The 11,639-nt window shown below is 47.8% G+C and overlaps 1 long non-coding RNA gene across 1 annotated transcript; it reads left to right on the forward strand.

Annotated features, from left to right (window-relative positions):
* The first annotated feature begins 5,028 nt into the window (after positions 1–5,028).
* On the forward strand, positions 5,029–11,426 carry LOC142473890 (uncharacterized). The gene is made up of 2 exons (XR_012790106.1): positions 5,029–5,099; positions 11,145–11,426. It is a non-coding gene; the product is annotated as an uncharacterized LOC142473890 (long non-coding RNA).
* Positions 11,427–11,639: the final 213 nt, after the last annotated feature.

Below are 11,639 nucleotides of genomic sequence, written 5' to 3' on the forward strand. Positions count from 1 at the left end.
TGACACCTCGCAGCCTTAATTACAATTTATTTTGGGATGTTTTTTGTCAGTACACTAAAACCTCCTCTTGGATAGACACAGGGGGATATTCTAGTAGCTGGGAGTTGTGCAAAAGCGTGCAGAAAGAGCCTTATACGATTGGATTTCTACAACAGCGGTGCGCAAACTGGGGGGCGCGACCCCCACGCGGGGCGCGAGACTGCCGGCTGGGGGGCGTAGGGTTTACAGAGGCCCAGCGCTTCCCGAAGGCACTTAAATTAAGTGCCGGGGGATCTGCAGGGCCTCTGTAAACCTTCACTTACCTAGGCTCCGGCGGCTTCCTTCCTGCGTCGCCATGGCAATGCGGCATCAAAATGACGCTGTGAGGTCATGTGACGTCACGTTAGTAGGGCAACGTGACGTCATGACGCCGGAGCGCAGGTGAGTGGGGGTTAGGGGGGGCGCGGGAGTGAGGGGACCGCCGGTAGGGGGGCGCAGGGAAAAAAGTTTGCGCCCCCCTGTTCTAGATTTTGCTCTTCTGTAAGTCCTTCTCGCATGTTCACCCCCTCATCCTCTCACTCCCCCTTCTCATCCTCTCACTCCCCTTTCTCATCCTCTCACTCCCCCCTCCTCATCGTTGCACTCCCTTCTCCTCATCCTCTCACTCCCCATACTCATCCTCTAACTCCTCCATCTTATCCTCTCACTCCCCCCTCCTGATCCTCGCACTCCCCCTCCTCATCCTCACACTTCCCTCTCCTCCTCCTCTCACTCCCCCATCCTCATCCTCCTCTCACACCCCCCCTCCTCATTCTCTCACCCACCCATCCTCTCTCACTGTCCTCATCCTCTCACTCCCTCCTCATCCTCACACCCCCCCTCCTCATCTTCTCACCCTCTCATCTTCTCACCCTCTCATCTTCTCACCCCGCCTCATCCTCTCACTCCCCCTCCTCATCCTCTCACTCCCTCCTCATCCTCTCACTCCCCCCTCATCCTCTCACTCTCCCCTTCCTCCTCTTCTCATCCTCTCACTCCCCCTTCTCATCCTCTCACTCCCCCCTGATCCTCTCACTCCCCCCTCCTCATCCTCTCACTCCCCCCACCTCATCCTCTCACTCCTCATCCTCATCCTCTCACTCCCCCATCTCATTCTCACACTCCCCCTCCTCATCCTCGCACTACCCCCTCCTCATCCTCTCACTCTGGCCTCCTCATCCTCTAACTCCCCATCCTCATCCTCTCACTCCCTCTTCTTCTCACTCACCCCTCTTCATCCTCTCACACCTCCCCTCCTCATCCTCTCCTCGTCCTCTCACTTCTTTCTCCTCATCCTCTGACGCCTCCCCTCCTCATCCTCTCCTCATCCTCTCACTTCTCCCTCCTCATCCTCTCCCTCCTCATCCTCTCACTCCCCCTCCTCATCCTCTCACTCCTACCTCCTCATCCTCTTACTCCCCCCTCCTCATCCTCTCACTCCTCCCTCCTCATCCTCTCACTCCTACCTCCTCATCCTCTTACTCCCCCATCATCCTCTCACTCCCCATCCTTATCATCTCACTCCCCCTCCTCTCACTCCCAGTCCTCATCCTTTCACTCCTACCTCCTCATCCTCTTACTCCCCCCTCCTCATCCTCTCACTCCTCCCTCCTCATCCTCTCACTCCTCCCTCCTCATCCTCTCACTCCTACCTCCTCATCCTCTCACTCCCAGTCCTCATCCTCTCACTCCCCCTCCTCATCCTACCTATTCCCCCTAATTCTCTAACACCCCATATCCTCTAACTCACGCCTCCTCCTCTAACTCACCCCTCCTCATCCTCTCGCTTCTCCCCCTGCTCTCACTGCCCCCTACTCATCCTCTCTCCCCCTTCTCCTCTCACTCCCCCTTCCTCGTCCTTTCACCCCCCTTCTCATCCTCTCACTCCCCTCCTCATCCTCTCACTCCCCCTTCATCCTCTAACTCACCCTTCATCCTCTAACTCACCCCTCCTCATCCTCTCACTTCTCCCCTCCTCATCCTCTCACTCCCCCCTCCTCATCTTCTTGCTCCCCTTCCTCATCCTCTCACTCCCCCCTCCTCCTCCTCTCTCTCCCGTCCTCCTCTCACTCACCCCTCCTCATTCTCTTGCTTCACCCTTCATTCTCTCACTCCCCTTCCACTCCCCCCAACTCTCCTCATCCTCTCCACATCCTCCACAACCTCTCTGCCCCTCCTCATCATCCCCCTCCTCATCATCTCTCCATGCATCCTCATCCTCTCACTCCTCGTTGTATCACTCCCCCCTCCTCGTCCTCTCCTCACCCCCTCCTCATCCTCTCACTCCCCTCATCCTCTCACTCACCCTCCTCATCCTCATCCTCTCACCCACCCCTCCCCTCATCCTCTCACCCCCTCCTCATCCTCTCACTCACCACCTCCTCATCCTCTCACTCCCCTCTCCTCATCCTCTCAATCCCCCCTGCTGAACCTCTCACTCCCCTCATCCTCTGACTCCCCCTCCTCATCCTCTCACCCTCCTCTCCTCATCCTCTCACCCCCTCCTCATCCTCTCACTCACCCCCTCCTCATCCTCTCACTCCCCCCCTCCTCATCCTCTCACTCCCCCTGCTGAACCTCTCACTCCCCTCATCCTCTTACTGCCCCTCCTCATCCTCTCACCCCCTCCTCATCCTCTCACTCACCCCCTCCTCATCCTCTCACTCCCCCCTCCTCATCCTCTCACTCCCCCCTGCTGAACCTCTCACTCCCCTCATCCTCTTACTCCCCCTCCTCATCCTCTCACCCACCTCTCCTCAGCCTCTCACCCCCTTCTCATTCTCTCATTCACCCCCTCCTCATCCTCTCACCCCCCCATCTCCTCTCACCCCCTTATCCTGTCACTCCCCCTGCTCATCCTCTCACCCACCCCTCCTCCTCTCACCCCTATCCTTATCCTCTCTCCCCTCCCTCTCCTCATCCTCTACTCCTCCTCATCCTCTCATTCCCCCTCCTTATTCTCTTACTCACCTTCCTCATCCTCACTCCGCACTCCTCATCCTCTCACTCACTCCTCCTCATCCTCTCACTCACCCCTGCCCATCCTCTTACTCCCCCTCCTCATCCTCTCACTTCTCTCCTGCTCATCCTCTCTCTCCTCCCCTGCTCATCTTCTCACTCCCACTCCTCATTCTCTAAATCCCCTCTCCTCATCCTCCCCCTCTGCTCATCCTCCCCCTCCCCTTATCCTCTCACTCCCCCCTCCTCATCCTCTCACCCCCCCTGCTTATCCTCTCACTAACCCCTGCGCTCCTCATCCTCTCACTCCCCACCTCCTCATCCTCTCGCCCCCCCTCCTCATCCTCTCATGTCTCCCCCTCATCCTCTCACTCCCCCACTTAGTTAAAAATTGGCCAGAGGTCGGGCCCAACTTCTGCATATGGTTGCTTGGCCTCCGATTTCTGCCAGGCCTCTGCTGCACCGATCCTCACCGGTCCATGCCGGAAGGAGGAATTGTGTGTAATTGTAATAGTGTGTGTGTTTTGGGGGCAGAATTGTGTGTGTGTGTGTGTGTAAGGGGGGATTGTGTGTGTTGTCAGTGGGGCAGGGGGTTCAGTGTGAGGAGGGGGAGATTGAGTGAAAATAGGGTGACATTGAGTGATAGCTGAGGGGAGGGGAGAGTGTGAGAGATGTTGGAGTGAGCGAGAGGGAGGGAGAAAGAGAGAGAGGGGGTGGTGGGGGAGTGAGTGGAAGTGTGAGAAATAAAAAGATAGAGATGGGGGGGAAGAGTGTAAGATTGGGAAAGAGAGAGGAGAAGAAGAGAGAGGGGAGGGGAAGAGTGAGACAGGGGGAAGAGAAATAAATTGAGGAGGGAGGTGTGAAAAGGGGCAGAAAATAGAAGGGGAGGAGAAATAGGGAAATAGAGGGGGGAGCAATAGAGAGGGAGCAGAAAAAGAGGGTGAGAGGGTGAAGAAATGTGTTAGAAGAAGAGGGTGGGGTCTCACATGGCTACTGACACTGTTGGCACTGATGGAGACACTAGAGAGGGTTGGGGTTCCTTACAATGCATTGATCAAATACATTGTAAGGAGCCCCAACCCTCTCTAACAGCGCGTCTGAAATCTGCATTGTAAGGAATCCCAACTTTCTCTAATAGCGCGTCTGAGATCAGATGCATTCAAAGGAGCCCCAACCCTCTCTAATAGCGCGTCTGAGATCAGATGCATTGTAAGGAACCCCAACCCTCTCTAATTGTGACCCTTGCACTCACCACGAACAAGGCGGACCCCCGGTACTGAGGTGGGAAAGTAGAAAATGCACACCCACAGCAGTGGAGGCACGCCTGGATTGTCAGCGTAGCCGGGTCGGGGTTGGAGAGAGAGGGTAGTCCAGATACTTGCCGCGGTCATGAGGAGGAGCCAGTAACGGTAGATGTCCGTTGTGCCGAGGTCGAGGGTTGGAGCTGTTGGGTTAAAAGAATGTCCTATATCCGTGGTCAGGGATGGAGAGATGCAGGTAGTCGAGGGCAAGCTGGGGTCGTTATACAGAGAGCGTCCAAGAGTCTAGCCGGGTCGGTACACATGAGGTCAAACTGAAAGCAAGAGAGGCAAGGCACAAGGCAAGGCAAAGCAGGAATGTAGGAATACAAGGCTACTATGGTCTATGCTCAGCAATTTGTAACTGAGCAAGCAGAGATTAAATAGGAGGACTGGAGCAATGAAAGTGAGAGGCGGAACGGAGGTGTAGCCCCCGCGGGAGTTGTGATTGGACGCAGAGCGCAGGAGACAGGTGGGCATTGTTACGGGTGTTGTGTCGCAGCTGGGGAGTGGTGCACGATCGTCCCGTGAGCGCGCCGCACGTGAGTGACACGTGACGCGAACGGGGGGTGGGACCAAGCTCCATAGAGATGTTTGAAAACCTCTGTGTGCGCACGCGTTTTGTTGCCGGTCATTTGATTAGATGAGTTATTAAAAGCAAATTGTGTAGTTACTGTACCCCCTCTCCAGTTCATTTATTTTTTCGTTCCGGTTGTGCATCGCACATTTTTCACTTTGTACTATCTACCTAGCGAACAACACACCAAAAGGTGCCCTGCAGCAACCCACAGGAGTAGGATTGAACTGATGCACCCTTTGATAACCGTGAGTCTCCACTTTGTTATTATTGAGGATAGAGTCTATGATATTGGCCGACTAGCAAGTCTACAGTTATTGATTAAAAAAGTTAACTAGGTGCCATTCCATGTGAACATTTACAGCTGATTTGTGATAGCTCAATAACAGAGCAGAACCAGCTAGGCGCCATCTTTTCTACATGTATACTGCACCGACACACTTTATTCGAGCAAATACCCGGTATGTACCTGGCAGATACCTGGAATGCGCCACTCCTAACCTCTGACAAGCCCCGTTGCATTTGCCTTCCCAGCCTGGGTTCATGCCTGGCTGATGGGCGGCTGATCTGTTAAATGATAATGATTAGGATTTAATAGGCTGCAATGCTTCGCGTGTCTACCAGATGGCATAAATTCATGAATTGTAATGCAGTTTATATATATATACTGTGCAGTATTGCAGCCAGCGGGAATAAAATGCTTCAATCCCTGCTTGGAAAATAACTCAATGTACTCGGGCAGAAAACAGTCACAAACCTCAATACACCCGGGTATACCCGAATTCGTGGGACTAGCCAAGCTCGAATAAAGTGTGTCGCCAGTGTATACTGTAAACCCCTAGACTGATCATTTACACCATTTATAAGTGGAGTTGGTAAGGATACCTTTCTATTTATGAGACAAAGGATTGGACATTACTGTAGTGTTTTTGATTTAAACAAACAGGGCCCCAAATTTACTGTTGGGATTGTTTTTTGGAGCCCCAGATTTGGTCTTTGGACTTGTTTTTGTCATAGTTTATAGACTGCTTGCTCACTGGATTGATTGTACTTAATATGTCATAACAAAATATTATACAACATATGAATTTATAGTCACAAATACATTTTGCGAGAGTGTACGCAACAGCTCTACTCTGGGGGCTATGATGTTCACTTTTAAATGTCACATCTTCTTTAATATACACTAACGCAACATAGAGCGCTCCCAGATGGTATCGAATTGGTCTAACTGCATCAATACGAGACTCTCAACGTGTTTCACAAACTCTCTTTAGTGTTAAATTGGGTAAGGATTTTAAAAGAATGATCTATCTGTTGGTGGACCTGGGGAAGAAATTATACAACGGTTGAATTAAGCCCAAAAATTAAATGGCACCTATATTGGGTTTGGCAGTGTTGTTAACCACTAGGTTCAAATAATGAGAACTACATGGTACATAAAACGCACGTGGGTTCATGTTCAACATGTCTTTGAACTCCATTATGCTTTCCCCGTATATTTGCAACATTGTCATAGCTTTGGCCCTGCATATTTTCTACATTTATATTGAGATCCAATAGTTCCTTTATTATCCAATCACTTAAGATGATGTCATTTCTGCCAAAAAATAAAATGGAAGCCATCACATGGTACATCCACCAATTAGATTTGTATCTAAAGCCCTCCAATTACCATTAAATAAACTAAGCTATTATCAAAAGGATTATCTTTTGCTCCAGTTACTGGGCCAGATAGTTTTAAGTTATATGTTGATGTTCAACGATATGTACGCAAACTTTGTCTCAAAAAATATTTTCAAAGAGACGCCATATCTAGAATAGATACCAACACTAACTTACCACTAACTACTAGTACATCTACTTTCAGGAATCCCTCAACCTTCTTTCCTAAGTTTTTAAGTGGTCCTTTTGTGGACACATTTGCCCACATGGTCACAGATGACCTAGAGACCTTAAGTCGAAGTTATAAAGTCAAGACAGATAATCTTAGTAAAGATGAAAAATTGACACTACGTGCACTTGAAGAGAATGAAAACATAATTATAAAACCAGCAGACAAAGGGGGGGGGGGGTTGGTAATTATGGATAAATCATACTATATCAACGAGTCACTAAGAATTTTAGGTGACATATCCACTTACCAACTCCTCCCATCAAATCCCACTACACAATATCAGCAAAAATTATTTAATTATCTAACATTTGGTTTAGACCAAAACCTAATTACTCAAAAAGAGTTTGAATTTCTTTACAATAGACATCCCAGATTACCTCTTTTTTATATAATACCTAAAATACATAAAAATATAAATTTCCCCCCCGGTCGCCCCATCATTTCGGGCATTCAATCGTTAACATCACATTTATCTCAATATATCGATAGGCAACTTCAAAAATATGTCGTACAATTACCTTCATATCTCCGGGATACTACCCACATACTGCAGACCCTCCAGGACATTCAGTGGCAACCCCATTATTTTTTTGTTACTGCAGACGTCAATTCACTATACACAATAATTAATCATGAACAAGGATGTGAATCAGTCATTTCCAAAGAGTACAAAGATTTTTTGATTTTAGGAATTAAATTTATTCTTTGTCACAATTTTTTTATTTTAATAAGGCTTTTTATTTACAGGTATGTGGCACCGCCATGGGCACCAAGTTTGCACCTAGTTATGCTAATTTATTTATGGGCAACTGGGAGAAACAACATATATGGTCCAGTTGTCCCTATGGTGCAAACTTGGTGCTGTGGCGGCGCTACATAGATGATATTATTTTTATTTGGTCGGGCACACTAGCACAGTTAACTCAGTTTCAGTTATATATGAATAATAATATTAATAATTTAAAATTCACATTTGTCACCAGCCCCAATAAAATAGAATTTTTAGATTTAGAAATCACTATTGTTAATAACCACATTCACACCAGCACATATTTTAAACCTGTTCAATCTAATAATTATTTACATGCACAAAGTCACCACAATCCCACATGGGTCAAAAACATACCGAAGGGACAGTTCATTAGACTAAAAAGAAACAGCTCTCATCCAGACACATTTAAAATCCAAGCCGAAGATCTGAAGCAAAAATTTGTGGAGAGGAAATATTCCCCACAGGACTTAGATAGAACTATTGCCGAAGTTGCAGCGATGGACAGAACCAGTCTCTTGCAATATAAAAATAAAAATACTAATACAACAGGCAATTTGGCATTTGTCACTCAATTTAACCAAATGGCACCAAATATACGCAAAACTTTCAAAAAATATTGGCCAATATTAAAAAAGGATAAAGAACTTGAGGGTATTTTACCCGAATATCCATATATTATATTCACAAAAGCTCCTAATATAGGTGTAACGGGTTTTCCCCCCCCAATCGCAGATTACACGGTGGGTGCGGGGAACATACGGTGTTACCATAGGTGTGGTGCATTACCTGTTGGCTCGCAGGAGGGCTGAGCTTCCGCCACGGGGAACCTGGGGCAATTATACTAGGGTACTCACTTACAACGATGCAGCGCCTCCACCTGCGATGGCTCCCACCAGAGGGGGAGTGGTTCCTCGCAGGACAATCACAATAATCAATACTCACACACAGTGATATATAATAACTGATACCATTTACTTAGGAACATAAAATAACATATCATGACATGTACCAACATAACCGGTGTCCCTCTCTCAAGGAGACACTTACTGCGACGTCTCGCAGGACGCTTCCCCAACACCAGGTGATCCCACCCAGTGTCCAAAGAACCCCACCCAATGTTCCGCACTCTTGCAGAGATCGTTTGTGACTGCGCAGTCACTATTTATACTAAGGGCCCGTGGGTGCACTTGTGTGTTAGATAGTACCTGCCGAGCACTCCCGTGCTCGGATCTCCAACGGACTTCACAAAGGATCAGTCGTGTGATGGTTCCGTCTGATCCTACACCGAACTCCTTGCACGCGGACCGCCAGGGGCAGTCCCAACCTGGAAACAGTCTCTGTGGACCCCAACGTGGGTCCGAACCGCTTCCACAGGAACAGCAGCAGCCGCTGTGTCCTTATCTATATAAGTGGTACTAACGTGACAGGAACCCTAACCTAGGGCCTGTCCCTGTAGTACAGCAACCTGCAGTGGCTTGGGGAACTCCTATGGCCGGTAGGGGGTAATGACCTGTCCCACTCCCCTAACTACCCAAGTCCCTTCAGCCTCACTACTTTCTAACTAGTCCCAGCGCCTACAGCAGCAAGCTGTAGCTCACTGGAGGCTGCAGGCAACGTGCTGCACAACAAGGTGCCTGCCTGTCAGACCTCACAGCACTAACAGCCGTGACTCTGACAAGGCAGCACTCTATGCTAAGGGCAGCGTCCCTATCTTGGGCCTCCCTCAGCACTTACCCACTAAACTAGTGGGGAGTTGGGGCCTACCTGGGGTGTAGGTACCTATATGGGGCAGGAGCTGCACTCGCTCCCCGCACCCTTCCTTCCCTACAGCTCCCTGACTCCAACTCTCGGTAACCTTCCTTTCCCAGCTCCCACAAATGTAAGTGGCAGGGTCCCTAACCTGAGGGCTGCCCCTGGCAACACTCACCTTACTGGGGAGCTGAGCTATCTCGGGCCCTGGGGGTGCTGGCCTAGTACAGGGAGTCCCCGACTCCTGTACCCTACCTCCTTCCTTGAGCTGCTCCGGTCTCTGACTGATTAGCCTGCTCCAACTGCTAAAAACCCTGTCTGCACACAACATTGTTGCAACTCTGCAGCATGAGAATCTGCCAGCTCTATTGGCTTCAATGCTGCCTGTGACAAAGGTGAAAGTGCAGTCCCCTGAGGCTGCTGGGAATTGTAGTCCTTGGCAAAGCTCTTTTCTATGGGGACCGCGTGCGCGATCTTTACTGCGCATGGGCGAAGCTCGCGCCAAAACCAAGAGGGCGGTGCCCGCCAGGAGAAGTCGCCGTCCCCTTCCCCCACTGCCACAGGGATAAGGCAGGGGGCAAAGGAAAATCAGGGGAACCGGGGGTGACCCCCTTACACTGGACAGAGACTGGCACCTAGCTGTCCATCACTGCAGCCTCTTCATCGCAATGCAGCACTTTGTGGGGGATACTTCCTCTGTAACAAATGCACGGCATGCAAATACAGTACCAAAAAAACTAACTTTATATCAAATAAAACCCAAAAACAGTATAAAATCAAGCAACATATCACATGTAGTAGTTCTTTTGTTATATACTGTATCTACTTGAATGTCCATGTGGTCTGCAGTATGTGGGTATGACCACAAAAGCTATAAAAAGACATTTGTACGAACATATATACAATATTAAAACCGGTTTAGTTACACACAATGTGTCCAATCATTTTCTTCAGGTGCACAATCGAGATCCGAAAGGTCTAAGATGTGTAGGGATAGAGTGTATTACACCACACTGGGGAGGAGGAAATACATTGAGCCTTTTGGGGAGAAGAGAATCCTATTGGATTTATGAGTTACGCACTCTGTCCCCAATGGGCTTAAATGTAGAATTTGATTTGAAATCCTTTTTTTGTGGGTTAAAATTACCATCGTCCATTCAATAGACATACCTCAGATAATAGTGTCTATTTCACTTCTAACAGTAGGCTCCTCCTACATATATCATAAGTACACTATTATTAGCATAACACATTCACAAATATTTTAATTATCATTATATTAAGTTACACTAGTTATCAATGGGCACATCAATTCATTATAGATCACGATTATAAAGTTCATATATGAGTGTATCACGTAAAAAAAAAATTTGATTATATTTTTTATTTTAGATTAATTATGTAAATATATAAATATATTTTGTTAGTTATATATGCTATTTGTTATTCACAGAATAAGTTTGTCATGTCAATGTTGTTTGTTACGTATAACAGCTGTATACAAATTGTAGTAGCTTTTTGCAATATCATTTTTGACTGTTCAATTGCGCATCTGTTTGATTACACAACCATTTTCAAGAACTACCTCATTTTTTCCACTGCGCATGTGCAATCAGCTGCAGGTGAAATTACTTACTAAAATTGCGGACCCTGTATTTAAAGGATGTCTCTGGACTTTTATTTCATATACCCCTGAGGAAGAGAGCAGAGCGCTCTCGAAACGCGTAGGGTGGCGATTTTAATACCCAGCACCTTGGTGTCAGTATCCCCACGCATTGGCGAATCTGTGTGCGCCACTAACCGGCTAGTTTCCCGTTGCCGACGGCGTGCCGAATCAGCTGCTGCTGTTTGCCATCTACCGGACGTCCTCCCCAGCGTGTTGCAGGAGTTCCTGTTTGATGAGTTACATCCACGAGCAGACGGAGACGCCAGTTAGCAGAGAGCAGCTTAAAGAAATGAGAGGGGATACTCTCTAAATTATCCACTGCCTGCAAACCTATTCCATCTGGTGAGTAGGCATTGCAACCATCATCATTGGTGCTACGGAGTATTAGAACCATTAATTCATTCATTTTACTTGTTCACATAATATATGTCCATGTGTATTGTGCATTATATTAATTATTAACTGTTATTAAATGTTTTTATTGTGTTAAATTCACCTATCCAGTTCTCAGCTGTTATATGTTGTCTTAAGTGTTGTTTGTCTTACATTCTACAGTATTACGCTATGTGTTGTGCTTTTTCTTTTCTTTCAAGCACACCGTGAGGAGCCACGTTTCTTCACAGCCAACAGGCTTGGTTTTCGTATATCCTTTTATAGTAGTTGTTAATATAGGCGCCCACGGAAACTATCTTTTGTCCATAAAG

Source organism: Ascaphus truei (assembly GCF_040206685.1).
Source record: "Ascaphus truei isolate aAscTru1 chromosome 13 unlocalized genomic scaffold, aAscTru1.hap1 SUPER_13_unloc_1, whole genome shotgun sequence".
Lineage (NCBI taxonomy): Eukaryota > Metazoa > Chordata > Amphibia > Anura > Ascaphidae > Ascaphus > Ascaphus truei.